Source organism: Microcaecilia unicolor, chromosome 3, assembly GCF_901765095.1.
Source record: "Microcaecilia unicolor chromosome 3, aMicUni1.1, whole genome shotgun sequence".
Classification (NCBI taxonomy): Eukaryota; Metazoa; Chordata; class Amphibia; order Gymnophiona; family Siphonopidae; genus Microcaecilia; species Microcaecilia unicolor.
In genome coordinates, this window is record NC_044033.1 from 111,110,271 (window position 1) to 111,125,364 (window position 15,094).

At 41.7% G+C, this 15,094-nt stretch overlaps 1 protein-coding gene across 1 annotated transcript in view; it reads right to left on the reverse strand.

Moving 5' to 3' along the window:
- ABHD12 (abhydrolase domain containing 12) overlaps positions 1 to 15,094 on the reverse strand; it is a 324,548-nt gene that overhangs the window by 237,913 nt on the left and 71,541 nt on the right.

A 15,094-nucleotide genomic window follows, 5' to 3' on the forward strand; every position in this document is an offset into this window, starting at 1 on the left:
CACAGAGAACTATTAAATCCCATCCCCAAATACAAAAAGCCAAACTAGGCTTCTGCAAGAAAGGAAGAATTTTAAAAAGTGCGGAGGGAATAAAGAAGAGAAGAGAATAAGAGAGAATGGGGGAAGGATGGACTGGCAAGACAGTAAATTACCTAGCATTTGATCTGGCCACACGAGTCCTTCCAAGTGAACATTATCTGACTCTCTCTTGACATTTAGCTGCAGGCTGATCAACCACAATCAGCCATGTTATTTGGCCGGGGGGGGGGGGGGGGGGGAATTTGTATTCACCACCTCAATCTTTTTCAAACGTTCACTCCTATAACAGCAAGCAGGTGAATTGCTGGGACTAGAGACTCATGTTTCCCTGTGAGCCGCCAAGTGACTAGTGAATAGACACGGGGGGGGGGGGGGGGGGGGGGGGGGATGCACTAAAGTCGTCGTTAGAGCCGTACCATACAGAATTCCATAGCGAATTGGTAGGGAATGGCTATGCATCAAGGAAAGGGAACGCAAATGAGCTGCTCGTTGCAGCTCACTTGCATTCTCTAAACCTTCGTAAAACTGTCGGATAATTGGCCGGTACAGCATGCGCAGAGCAGCCAAGCGTTGTGCGCAAGTTATTTATGTCAGACAAGGGCGGGCCAGGAAGGAAGTCCGGAGAGGCGATCAGCTGTTGTTGCCGGTGCAGCGCCTTCACACGGAGGTGAGAGGCGATGAGAGAGCCTGGTGGCAGACAGAGGGGGGCAGGTGGGGGGGGGGGGAGCGGCGGCAACGACCTCGGGGGGGGGGGGCAGATGATGGCGGGGAAGCTGTCATTTCAAGGAAGGAAGGGAGGGGGGCCAGGGCTGTGTAAAGTTTTGATTTCAATGCAGGGGGGAGGGGGAGTGGCTGCGGCGACCACAGGGGGGGGGGGGCAAGGTCGTCCATAAAGGACACTCCTGACGAGCACTTGGTCATTTTTGCCCCCTCCCGATTTTTTTTTTTTACATTTTATACGTTTTCCAAGCCCGCACAGCCCCAAAGAGAGGTACAGACCTCTCGTTAGATTTCCCAGCGTTAGGGCAAGCGGAAAAGCTTAGTGCATCTCATTTCAATAGGGTTTCTACTTAATTTGCTCATCTGCATTCCGTTTGCATTAGCTGCTACCGTCGTCGGAAAAAAGTATTTAGTGCATGCCAGGGTTTACTATTTGTTCGTTAATGGCTCGTTAAGTTTAGTGCATCTGGCCCTCAGTAAGTTAGAAACAGACCCATTCAAAATCTAGACTTGCCCCCCACAGGGAACCATATCAGTCAATAACTCTACTAGTGTCCTTTACAATTCATGGGTTATAGGCACATACCATGTGGACCTGCAGCTCATGTCGTCTTAAACCAGAGAGACCCTTGCTTGTCCAGACCTTGCCCCGAAAATGAGTGTTGTTAATTAAGCCTGTTTGGAGTTCTTTACACTGAAGGAAGAGAACCTGTTTTCTGCTATTTAGACCCTGCAATGTGTTTAAATTCCTATTAGCATACACTCAAAGATCAGTTTAAAATTCAGAAGAGTTTTATTTTATGCCCATGCAAGACTTTTTCTCTCTGCTTTCCAGTGACATGTTTCAAGGGCAAAAAGGTGCTGCATCAGCTTGGACATCAGCAGTTAAAAAAAAAGAAAAGGTTATGTAGTGTTCGTTTTTTAAAGAAAGGAATCTAAATGCAAAACTACTTCTGAGTAAAATCCTTCCTGCTGGTTCTGTATGCCATAAAGCAAGCCATAAGTAATCATAGGACAGAATTTTCTTAAAGTAAAAATGGGGTAGAATTTATTTAGCACGATACATGGTAAGATGTAGAATAAATTGCCAGACAATCAGTACCAATATCATAAGGCTGGCTATAAACACACCAAACACAGAAAATGCTGTTTGCATCCCATTAGAAATGAGTACATGGGTATTTCTGAACAAAAATGCAGCCTTTATGGCTGATGATTTACAAGCTATGAAAGTATCACCAAAAACAAGCCACTGCTGCGCTTGGCTGTTCTACTTCATGTAACCACATAATTAACTAAAATCTAAACTGCTTTGACAAATCAGGATTTGAACAAAACTTTGGTATATCATAGTTCACACAGGGACAAGGGAATTCTTTTTGCTTAAAGGGCCAAACAAACCAAACTCTGCCCCTGTTCTCTCCTCCCCACCCCCACCTGCTGCTACCTGGAACAAAAAATTGGTAGGGTCATGTCACCTAGCCCACCCAATTCTGCTGCCTACAGATTCACAGGCTAAGTATGAATAAAACAAATGGACAAGCTTTTCAAGAAATTCACATTGAATATTCATTTGCAGCTTTCAAGGACAGGTTTTCAGCACTTTTGACAGACAGTAGATCAAAACTAAAACTTAACATTTCACTATAGGCCTCAGATTTTTTATAGCCAGCAGACATTTCTGATATATCAAGGTTGATAACTGAGAAGTCTGGATAAGAGTCAAATCACTGATGCACCTGGAAGGAAGACTGGCTAGCAAGCTGTCTCTGCAGTGTCAAACTGCAGTCTGGAGAATCAGAAAAATAACCTCCCTTCTGGAGAATGAGAACTAACCTCCCCTCTCCATAACATGCTTGATAACACAAGCTACCCATTCTTGCAAACAAATTCCACAATCAAACACAGCTCTTATCAATGCTACATTTTTTTTATTGTGCAAAAATATATTTTTCAAGAATTGCAAATCAGGAAACAATCACCAGTACATCTAGGAAATAGGCTAGGCTGTAGATCACCACTGTGGCATAATGTAAGCCACATTGAGCCTGCAAAGAGGTGGGAAAATGTGGGATACAAATGCAGCAAAAATAAATAAATAAATAAAATAAATTTTCTTCAAGGACAGAAGTCATTAAGGCCTCAACGCACAACACTTACCGTGCTTGCAACGTTTGCTTTAGACCAGTTGTAGCCTGTTTAAAGCAAACGTTATTTAGTGTCTCATGCACAAAGGGGTTCTGTGTGGCTTTAACCATTTGAAGTAGCAACTACCCATAACCCAATGCAAACATATAACAAGCTCATTAGTTTTAAAATGAGCATTCCATTCGATGCACAGAAAGGAGTGTCTACTTTTAACAAGCAAAATTTTCCAGCAGGTCTGGAGCTGTTGTTGTGTGAGGGCAACTTGGGACCTGATTCCATACCTACCCTTTCCCAAACAGCAGCAACAGCGTGAACAGGCTGCTCTCCATTGATTTCTGTCTGGTCCTGGGATCCATTTCTGCAAACCACTTCCCCAGTTTAATCTTGGGATGTTACAAGTCCTTCTTTTCAAACACTCCTTTGAAACTTGAGTCCTTTCTTTTCTTTGAAGCTTCTGGAAGAGGCAACGGTACCCTGGAAGCTAGAAACTGAGAGCACCGACTTCAAAACAGCATAAATTGGAACTAAGGAACCTGCATTCATGGGCAGGGTCCGATCCTGATATTCTGCAGACCCCAGGCAGGAGGGTCTGATCCTGAGTTCCTGGAAACAAAGATATGGATCCCTTAGGAATAGGCAGGATCAGGGACCAGCAAACTGTGCAGCACCGGGACAAAATGATTCCTGGGCGCAGAACATGGATGCTTCCCAAGTTCTATGCATGTGCTAGGCGCTTCCCCTACAGAATCACTTGCAGAGTTTCCATGCATCACATTTGCATGTGATTTCCTTTGGGCATCGGTAAGTTCAACAGCGGCTGTCGTATTTATAGGCAACTTTTGAGCATCAGAGCCTAAGGGGCACTTTTACTAAATTTTAGCATGTGCATACGCTAAAATGCCACATGGCCCATAGGTATAAAATAGGGCATGCTGCATTTAGTGTGTGTCAATTCTGTTAGCACATGTTAAGCTTTAGTAAAAGGGCTCCTAAATGAAGTGACAGATCAGGCTCAAAGCCCACGTAAGCCATCCTTTCATCTTCTCAAATATCTTCTCTCTTCTGTAATACTATATATTTGCTAATGTATTTCCACTACACGTGATGTATTGTAAGCCACATTGAGCCTGCAAAGAGGTGGGAAAATGTGGGATACAAATGCAATAAATAAATAAATAAGATTGTGTGAAAATTTCCAGTTATCTACTTTTACACTGCCTATGTATTTCAAATTGCTGCCCCAGTAAGTTTTAAGTATGCTTATCTTTGCTATTTTCCTATGCTCTCTGTACCTGGCTGCGATCTGTTATTTGCCACTATTAACTGCTCAACAATATAATTTAAAAACCATCAATATGCAACCTTATACTGTATCCCAAACAATTACATGCCGAGTCCATTTTTCTGCTTCACCAAAAATATAACTACTGTACAACTAAATTACTTTAAAATGTGGAAGCTGAAGCTTAAATTTATCAACTGCTATTGTCTTGTCCTTCCAGAGCTAGCCATTACACTTAAGTAGCAAAAGGTGATTCACCTGTTAATTCTGCCAGGGCTTGTTAGTGGCCCAGACCCAGAGAGTAGAAAGTCCAATCTCACTGCATTTTATAGCAAATCCTGCAACGTGCAGTTTTTGGAAGGACCACAGACTTAACTTGTAGCTAGAAGTTCCTGACACAACATGAACAAGGCTCAATATCAGTTAAGAGAATCAAACAGACAACTATAAAAACACTTAGGGAATATATTAGCAGTCCTGAACTGTGCAGTGTTGTGTTATGTTGTAGGATCTCACTGTATGTCTTACTTGTGAAATACTAAACTATAAATCTTTGAAATCAGGATAAATTAGTTAAGTTTAAAGCAGAACTAAACAGGAAATTCAGTAACACAACTACGAACTAAACCATGGACAAATGGTTTTGTAAAATGTAGTAATATTTTAACTTAAACAAATCAAACAACTGAGGAGGAAGGCTTTCTGATGGTACAGAGCAGTAAACTTTACAGACCAATGTAATGCAGAGGACAGGCAGATAATGCTTTTGGACCAGATTTCCTCCTACACCTGTGGGCTTCCAGTTCAAATCAGAAGCAGGACTAGGATCTTGGCACTGCTACTTAAGGGTGATTTCTCCTATTCATTCCCAACTTAATGTAGTCCAGTTGCAGCTTAGAATCTGAGTCAGTAAAAATGTACCGACTCCAGCTTCAAAATAAAAACTTACATTATAATATATAGAATTGTAAAATAATAGGTGTATGGTAAATGCAACTTTGTTCTGGATCTAAACTACCAGTACTTTAGATCCAGAACAAAAAATGTAAAGCCTTATATCAATAGGAGTTGGAGCCGGAGTTGGAATCAGACAATAGTAAAAGAGAGGCATCGAAGGTTTGGTGTACAGACTCCACTGCTCTGATTGCAGCAACAGTTGGCCAGAGGGCCGCGAACTAGAGCTCATTTTGGAACCTAGCAATTCTGAATCCTTAAACTCCTCTGAGCGTTATCTATTGTATGATGGCTAAGCTTCTCCTCCCCTCCTAATCTCCCTGGTCAACAAGCACTGCCACCCTTGTCTGAACTGAGAATCCAATCTTGTTCCTCTGAGCGGAAGTGCACAGAATGGTCATTTAGATACAGCCAAATCTTATAAACATGCTTTCCTGATTTATTAGGAGAAAACAATGAGACATTTTCAAAGCACTTAGACTTACAAAGTTCCATGGAGGGGCATAATCGAAAGGGGCACCCAAGTTTTCCTGAGGACATCCTTGCAGGACGTCCCAGCGAAGGGGCGGGGAAACCCGTATTATCAAAACAAGATGGACGGCCATCTTTTGTTCCGATAATACGGTTGCTGATGCCCAAATCGCGAAATTTAGGTTGACCTTAGAGATGGTCGTCTCCGATTTTCGGCGATAATGGAAACCGAGGACGCCCATCTCAGAAGCGACCAAATCCAAGCCATTTGGTCATGGGAGGAGCCAGCATTCGTAGTGCACTGGTCCCCCTCACATGCCAGGACACTAGCAGGGCACACTAGGGGGCACTGAAGTAGACTTCAGAAATTGCTCCCAGGTACATAGCTCCCTTTCCTTGGGGGCTGAGCCCCCCAACCCCCCCCCAAAAAAACCCACTCCCCACAACTGTACACCACTACCATAGCCCTAAGGGGTGAAGGGGGGGCACCTACATGTGGGCACAGTGGGTTTCTAGTGGGTTTTGAAGGGCTCACATTTACCACTGCAAGTGTAACAGGTAGGGGGGGATGGGCCTGGGTCCACCTGCCTGAAGTGCACTGCACCCACTAAAACTGCTCCACAGACCTGCATACTGCTATCAGGGAGCTGGGTATGACATTTGAGGCTGACATAGAGGCTGGCAAAAAATATTTAAAAAGGTTTTTTTAGGGTGGGAGGGGGTTAGCGACCACTGGAGGAGTAAGGGGAGGTCATTCCCAATTCCCTGTGGTGGTCATCTGGTCAGTTCGGGCATGTTTTTGAGGCTTGGTCGCAAGAAAATATGGGCCAAGTAAAGTCACCCAAGTGCTAGTCAGGGACTTCCTTCTTTTTTCCATTATCGGTCAAGGACACCCATGTGTTAGGCACGCCCCAGTCCCCGCCTTCGCTATGCTTCCGACACGCCCCCGTGAACTCTGGTCGTCCCCGCAACGAAAAGCAGTTGAGGACGCCCAAAATCAGCTTTTGATTATACCGATTTGGGCGACCCTGGGAGAAGGACATCCATCTCCCGATTTGTGTCGAAAGATGGGTGCCCTTCTCTTTCGAAAATAAGCCTGATAGTAAGCTACAAAACTTTGTAAGTCTAAGTGCTTTGAAAATGAACCCCATAGTGTACAACCAACCTGGAGAAATATTCAGAAATTGCTTCTGATCCCTTATAACGTGCTTCCGAAAGCACTGCAGGTAACAATTTTCTTAGACTTCCTCACCTATTTAATAAGGAAGGAGGTGATGAAGTAAAACCATGAGCAGGGGCTGGTGTTTTCATACCGTATGTTTCGTTACCAATTCTAACAAAAAATATAAAATCAATCAAAAAGATTCTTTTTATACCATGTATTAAAAAAACAAAACAAAACAACACTCCATACATCAGGCAACACATTAGATAGCAAACATGTATACAATGATGCCAACAGCTTGCAAAAAAAAAAAAAAGCATGCCTTTTAGGAGGGTTGGAAATCTGACAATGGACTATTATTTTCATTAAGTATAGAATTTCACAATCATATGTGGAATGCCAAAATTAAACATTAAAAAGCACAAAATGTCTATCATGCAGTAGTTTTCAAATGCACTGTCAAACCCAGCTTTGTGTTACTGAACAGTTCTAACCATGCATTAAAAAAAAAATGTACTCACATTTTAAAATTGGTGGCGTTCCCAACTGCAAAAACACCATCTACAAAACTATCTACACAGCAGGATTTAGCTACTAGAGTTCCAAATGGTGGAACGCGATACAAAAAAACATAAGAAGAATCACAAATCTCCTCTAATTCAGAAAAGCAATGAAAACCTACCTCTTCAAAAAATTCTACAGGTAATCACAAAGATATTGTCGCCTTACTTTCAAATCTACTTCAACAACTGAACACAAAAGCTACCACTATCTTTTCCTCTTCAAATCTATCTCTTCAAAAACTCTATGAATAACCACATGAACTAAAGATGTCCTCAACCACATTGTACAACACTACTGTAACTCCACCAAAATGTAAATTATAAGCCATTTTGAACCAAAATTTGTTTTTGGATAATAATGGGATACAAGAACGCATAAATACATAAAATAAATAAATTAAGGTTAGAGCATATTGGAAAGCTGTCCAATGTCATTTACAACATTGTTTGGACCGTCCTATTCTGTGGTCTCCAGTTCTTTTTCCGTTTCCGAAGAAGTCTCCAGGTCTCACTTGTCATCAATCACTCTTTGTGAGACAAGCTGTGTGTGCCGCTTAGCTGAATCTGGCAGCTCACTGGAAACCACCCAAAGTGCCTTCTTTGGTCAATTGGGTGACCAGGTTGTGGTATATCTGCGAAATGGAGCATTTGTTGGCAGTTTACAACCATATCTTGGCTAAATGGGAAAACATTTGGTCCCTATTTTTGCTTCATTGTTCTTCTTGATATTTATTCTCTAGATTCTTAGGGGAGATAGACAAGGGCTTTGGGAGGGAAACAACATTTCAGGGTCTTTTTGGGAATGCTGACGAACCCTGTTCTTTACCTCATTTTGTGTGTGTGTGTGTGTGTGTATATATGAGTGGGGTGGGGAGGATTGGGTTATGTGTGTGTGTGTGGGGGGGGGGGGGGTTCATTGTAAAACAAACACTTTATAATTAGAAGTTTTGCTTTTCTATTTCATTTGTTTAATCCAGACTGAGCGGTCATGGTTTGTGCTCTTATTGCTTGCTGGGCTTTTTCATGTTGCATACTATACACTCCTGTTTATTGTTGCTTGGATTTCATTAAAGACTTCTCGAAATTAAAAAAAAAAAAAAGTATACAAAAAGGGAGTTTAAAACTAAGCAAAAAAGCAAAGTTACTTACCTGTAGCAGGTGTTCTCCGAGAACAGAAGCCAATTAGTTTTAAATGTGGGTGACGTCACCCACGGAGCCGGTGCAGAAAACGCTGCCAATGTTGTTTACTTTAAGAGTTTGAGGCAGTGCTTCCACCGTACATATGCAGGTGTCTTCCCACCAGAGTCACGAGCACAGGACCAACAGTACTATCAAATAGCTAATAATAAATCCAACTCCTAGGGGAGGTGGGAGGATATATAAGACTAATTGGCCTGCTGTCCTCAGACAACATCTGCTACAGGTATGTAACTTGGCTTTCTCCAAGGACAAGCATGTCGTATGGTAATCCCTAGCTCCCAGGCTCACCGAAAGCAACAAGAGGACAATAGGGACTCGCAACGGCAAGACCAAAAAGTCAATTAACCTGAAACTATACACATACTGGTTGTGAGGATGCAGCCTGGAACAGAATAAAATGAGCCTAGGTCAAGTACTTCAGGGGACAGGAATCCAGTGGCTCGAAAGGAACTTTCATCAGCTGGGTAAGGATGATATTGAAGTCCCATGAACTGGCGGAGGTTTGACTGGGGGGCTTTGTTAAAAGTAAACCCTCTCACAAATCAAACAACTATTGGTTGTCCAGAGATGGGTTTACCCTCTGCATGACGATAAGCATTAATTGCACTGAGGTAAACACTTACAGAGTTTATGGTTTACTTAAAACTTTCTACACCGCCCATACTAACTGGTAGAACTGAGCGGTGTACAATATTAAGACAATATTAAGTCTCGGAGAGGTGTAAAAGGTATTCAAGCAGGTTCTGTGTAGGACAAGAAAAACAAACAGCAAACCTCCTCCAGTTGAAAGTATAATACCACTTAGTAGAATCTTTTCTGGAAGCTAGCAAATCCTTGGAGACACCCTCCAGGAGACTCAAGCAAGAAAATTCTATGCCCTTAACATCCAGGCAGTGAGAGCCAGAGACTGGAGGTTAAGATGCAGAATAGATCCACTGTTCTGCATTATGAGGGTCAGAAAACAGTCTAAATTGCAATGGTTCTTTGAAGCATAATTCCAGAAAAAAGCAGGAGCCATATATGTCTGGGCCAATACAGGTTGATCAGGATCATGGTTCCCAGGTCTTGCTTGAGTTTCAGTAAAGTCTCCCCCACTAGAGGTATGGGAGGAATATGCATACAGACGACCTGTCCCCCAGTAAAGGAGAAAGGTATCCAACGCTAGTCTGTCACGCGATCTGAGCCTGGAACAGTACTGAGGGACCTTATGATTGTAATGAGTGGCAAAGACGTCCACTGAGGGAGTGCCCCACTCTTGAAAAATCTCATGGGCAATGCCTATGCTGAGAGACCACTCGTGAGGTTATATTACCCTGTTCAGTCAGTCGGCCAGGCTGTTGCACTTCCCTGCCAGTTGCGCTGCTCTGAGGACTATACTATGCTGGAAAGTTCAGTTTCACATCCTTATGGCCTCCTGACACAGAGGGTATGATCCTGTACCCCCTGCTTATTGACATAATACATTGAAACCTGAAAGTACTCATTCAATAGACAATTTGTTTGAGCAGCTGATCTCTGAAAGCCTTCAGAGCATTCCAAATAGCCCAGAGCTCCAGAAAGTTGATCTGCAGCTGCCTCTCCTGGGCTGACCAAGGATCTCGAGTGTGAAATCTGTCTAAATGAGCTCTCCACCCTAGGTTGGATACATCCACTGTCATACACTTTCTGGGGTGTTAGAATTTGGATTGGTAGTCCCAAGGTCAAATTGGACTGAACTGTCCACCAGAGCAGGGATCAAGCCAACTTTGGGGCAATTTGGATGATATCCGCTACATTCCCTTTGGCTCAAGGCCACTGGGAAGCTAGGGTCCACTGAGCAGATCTCACATGGAGATATGCCATGGGGACGATATGCACTGTGGAAACCATGTGGTCTAACAACCTCAGTATCTGCCGAGCCGTGACCTGCTGGCTGCCATGCCGGAGGGAGAACAGCTCACGCTTGAACCGTGTCTAGCAGGGCTCCTATGAATTCCAATTGCTGAACTTGTGGTAGATGGACATGGGGTAGTTGATAATGAACCCTAGTAGCTCCAGGACCTGAATAATCCCCCACATGAACTCCTGAGCACCCTCCTTTGATGTGCTCTTCACCAACCAATCGTCTAGGTAGGGAAACAAAGAATGCAGTCTTTGTAGCAATACTGTGACTATCACTAGACACTTTGTAAATACCCTGGGACATGACATGAGGCCAAATGGCAGAACGAAGTACTGGAAGTGCTGTATCCCCAACCAAAATCAAAGATACTTCCTGTGACTTGGAAGTATCAGGATACCAGTATAGGCAACATCGAAACCACGTGCATCCTTAGTGTCGGATCCGATGCACAAGTCCCGGGCCCTGCACAGTGGCTTCTTCAACAAGGCCTACAATGAACACCTATAATCACTCTAAGGCACCTCACCAACCCGCTCAATTATGAAAGGTCACCTTATACAACTATCCTTATCACTACCTTCCTTCTCCCTCTTCCCGTCCTTGATCGTCACACATTACTAACTGTATCTGATATATTGTTACGATAATGTCAACAAATCTATGTAAGCCACATTGAGCCTGCAAATAGGTGGGGGAATGTGGGATACAAATGCAATAAATAAATAATAAATAAAATGTGTGTCCACTCCCAGTGTCCAAGATGGGTCTAGTAGCCATTGGAACCGATGCTTCCCTCGCAGGTGCAGATGCCGAGGCCAATACTGAAATCGGCAATTCGGACCTGGCTCTAAAATCTTCTCTTTTTGAGCATCTCTGGATTTCTAGGTTCTTTTCTGCAAACAAAACACAGTTTAGAGAATTATAGTTTGGCCGCAAACAGTGGATACACCACCAGGAATGGGTGCCAGCCCCAGAGATGGTCCTACTGCATGAGGCACAGCACAAACCACTGGGAACTTTAGATGACATGGAAGGAAACATGACTGAAGCTAAGTCAAATAACTCGGTGATTTGGGGGGGGGGGGGGGGGGAGGGGGAAGAGGTAAGCTCACCTGAAGAAAATCTTGATGTTACCCAGCCGGTGCTCAGGCCTAAGTAAGCCTCCAGAGACAAAAAAATAAAACTTAAAAATAGGGGGAAAAAAGCTCTTAAGAAAGGGTATAGGAAAGGTATACTTAGTACAAAAAGAAAATTATGAGGAACAAAGCAAAAATCCTCAAGCTGAAAGGCACCAGATGAGAAAAAAAAAATAAAGCGTTGAAGAGAACCTCAGACAAACGTAACCTCTCTTCACCACGGATGAAGAATGACTGTTGGTCCCATGCTTGCGACTTGGGTGGGAAGGCATTCACACATGCACGCTGGGAGCACTGTCTCAAACTAAGTGAAACTACACTATGCAGCATTTTCCGCAGCAGGCTCCATGGATGACGTCACCCACACGTAAGACTATTATGGCCTGCTTGTTCTCGAAGAAGTATTTAATAACCATGACAACAATTATCCCATCTAGTTTGCCCAGTTATTCCAGTCTCCATTGCTAAGTTCAGATCAGCTGCCAACTACAGAAACCTGATCTACCCTGCATCACTCCTTATCTAAAACCATTTTTTTCTTCTCTTCTTCTTCTTGAAGCGTACCACGTTCTCAATAGAATCCAAGCAATAAGCAGCAACCTCACTCCTCCATATTTTGACGCCAAGACATGTAATTATGCAAATGGCTGCCAACACTAGCAAGGCTGTTTGCTCAAATATCTAGTCACTTAAGTCCCATGATTTTCCATAAGAGTACCAAACTAATATTGACCCAGTTGGTTTTGGATGCATTTAAGGCTATCAATATCAAGTCAGCTACCCTGTGGCATGCTCCCTTTAGCCAAGTTCATAGCTGCCCCCCCCCCCCCCCCACCTCTTCATCTCCAAGTAGAAGATTCCCTTAGATTAACTTTGCTCTTATTTCTATGACTACTACATAAAAGAAAATTATCATTTCACTAGATCTTTTCTTACCTGATTTTTACTAGGAACCTTTTCCTCCTCTCTCCAGAGATGAACATTCTACAGTGAACATATCTTAAATGTGACATAAAATGTATTAACTGAAATCTCCTAGATGAGTGGTTCTCAACCAGTGTGTCAGGACACACTGTGGGTTCCCAAGAGGTAGGAGGTGTGTCACAAAAAATGTTGGTATAGACAGCATGTCCGTGCTTTTCTTAACCATCTGTGCCTGCAAACTAGGGAGCCAGAGATCCTAAGTCAGGTTCTTGAAATCCCCATAACTGGTACTTATATCTGCTTCCCTACTACTCCCAATGATAAATATTGCCACCATCTCCAACTGGAAATGTATGTCTGCTGTTCATCAGTTCTGTTTGCTACATAGTTTCTGAGTAGCATATTTGCAGGGTTTTGTTTTGCTTCCCAGTACCTGACAGTGGACAGATTTTTTATCGCTGTAGAACTTGAATATATATTTGTTTTGCACAACAAGTGAGAAATCTGGAACTGATGTGTGGCACACTTTTTTTCTGATAAGGAACTAAATGGTAAGCAAATTCACACTAAGCTTACTGTCAACAATTACATATTCAGGAGTTTATTTATTTTTTTGTTTGGCTATGAATTTTAGTATTCAGTGTCACATACAGCAACATTTCTGTTGTGATACTACTTAACAGACAAACAGGTTGAGTACCATTGCCATAGACTGATTATTTTAACCAGCTTCATTAAATATATCAAATATTTAAAGACACAAATTAACAATTATTTTATTTATTTTTGTTACATTTGTACCCTGCGCTTTCCACTCATAGCAGGTTCAATGCGGCTTACATATTATATACAGGTACTTATTTGTACCTGGGGCAATGGAGGGTTAAGGAAAGTACCCATCCTGAGGGGGGAAAAGTTTTAAAATTAATTAGCTTAGTAAAAGGAACACCTCTTTTGGCTGTCTCCCTCTCTCTATTTTAAGTAAATATTTCTGAAGACCAGAATAGTATACCGTTTTTGGTGCAAGTCACACACAAGTTCTTGGAGATCTCCACTAGTTTACAGAAGTAAGTGAAATACATATACTGTTAAAAAAGAAAAAGCCTGAGAAAACAAGAACTTCATCTGAGATTTCAGGGGTACAGCTAGCTATTGCACACACACCCTGAGACAAATACAGATCTACCACTAGAAGGTGCTAAAAAATACTGAACAGTGTTGCCATCAAAAAAGAACCACTGCTAAAGGTATCTGGCAGTTAATAAAACATGGATATGTCCAGTATAATCCTCAAGAAAGAAGCAGAAATCCATATGGAACAAAGTTACCTACATAAAATGGGAGGTAACTTAGCAAGTTAAAAATGTATACCGCACGTTTTTAATGGTACTCATTCAAATAGCGAAACACTGAGTTAACAATGTGAGGCATTTTTAAAGATTCAAACATGAAGGACTGAGTGCTTTTAAAGTTTCTTGGCACACAATATACATTTTGCGTGGAGACCACAATGGCTTAAAGAAAATTACTTTTCCCCAAAGTAAAAAAAATTACTAATGTACTTCATTTAATGCTGAGGTGGTTCTAATCCCTCTCTTGATTTAAAAAATGTGCTTTACCCCGCATTTCACAAACAAAATTTATAGCATTGGCCCATTCTCCAAGCAAAAGCATCTTGCAACAACCCAAGTAACTTAATGCCTCTGAAATTAACAGGTCACTCCAGTACAAATGAGAAATATTCATAAATCATATTCTGAGGTAAACCAAACAGCAAGCAATACCAATTCAAATGAATTCTGATCATTTTGCTGACAACTGGTACTATTTACAGATCAATATTAGACTTTGTATAGCAAACTCTCAAAACCTACACTAATAATTTCAAGTTTCTTTATCCATCTGAATTTGCATCCCAGGCACAAAATTCCCTTTTAGTATTTGCATGGCTATACACACTTACAGTTGTAACCACCACAGTTCCTGTAAGAAAGGTAACAGAACTGCTGTATTAGTTACAAACATGTAAACACACCTGCAGCACTATCTATATATAATTTACAATGATAAATCAGTAAATCAGCCCTTCAAGCTGTTCCTTGTTTTTTGTTTCAGAATGTAATCAATAGAAATCAAACAAAAGAAAACATGGAAAAGAAAATAAGATGATACCTTTTTTATTGGAATTAGGCTTAGTATGTCAGTGTATTAAGTTATGTCCAATAAAAAAAGGTATCATCTTATTTTCTTGTCCATGTTTTATTTTGTTTGATTTCTGTTGATTACCTTTAAAAGTGGACTAACACACCACTTATTTCAGAATGGAACAGTTCTCATTGTTGAAAAGAATGTTCTTTTTTAATTGCCCACATATTTATTTTGCATTAGCAAACAAAGAATGTATTAAATGCTATGTCAAACATTTGTTCCAATTACTTCATATCCAACAAATTTTATTTTTCAAAAAATATTTGATATACAACCATTTCCACATTCACATGATTTCTAATCGGTCAGACTTGACTCATTTCATGCCCAGGAACTAGCTCAGAATCCTACGTATTCAAACGTAACCATTCCAGCACAGACTAGTTCCATACACTGTCTACA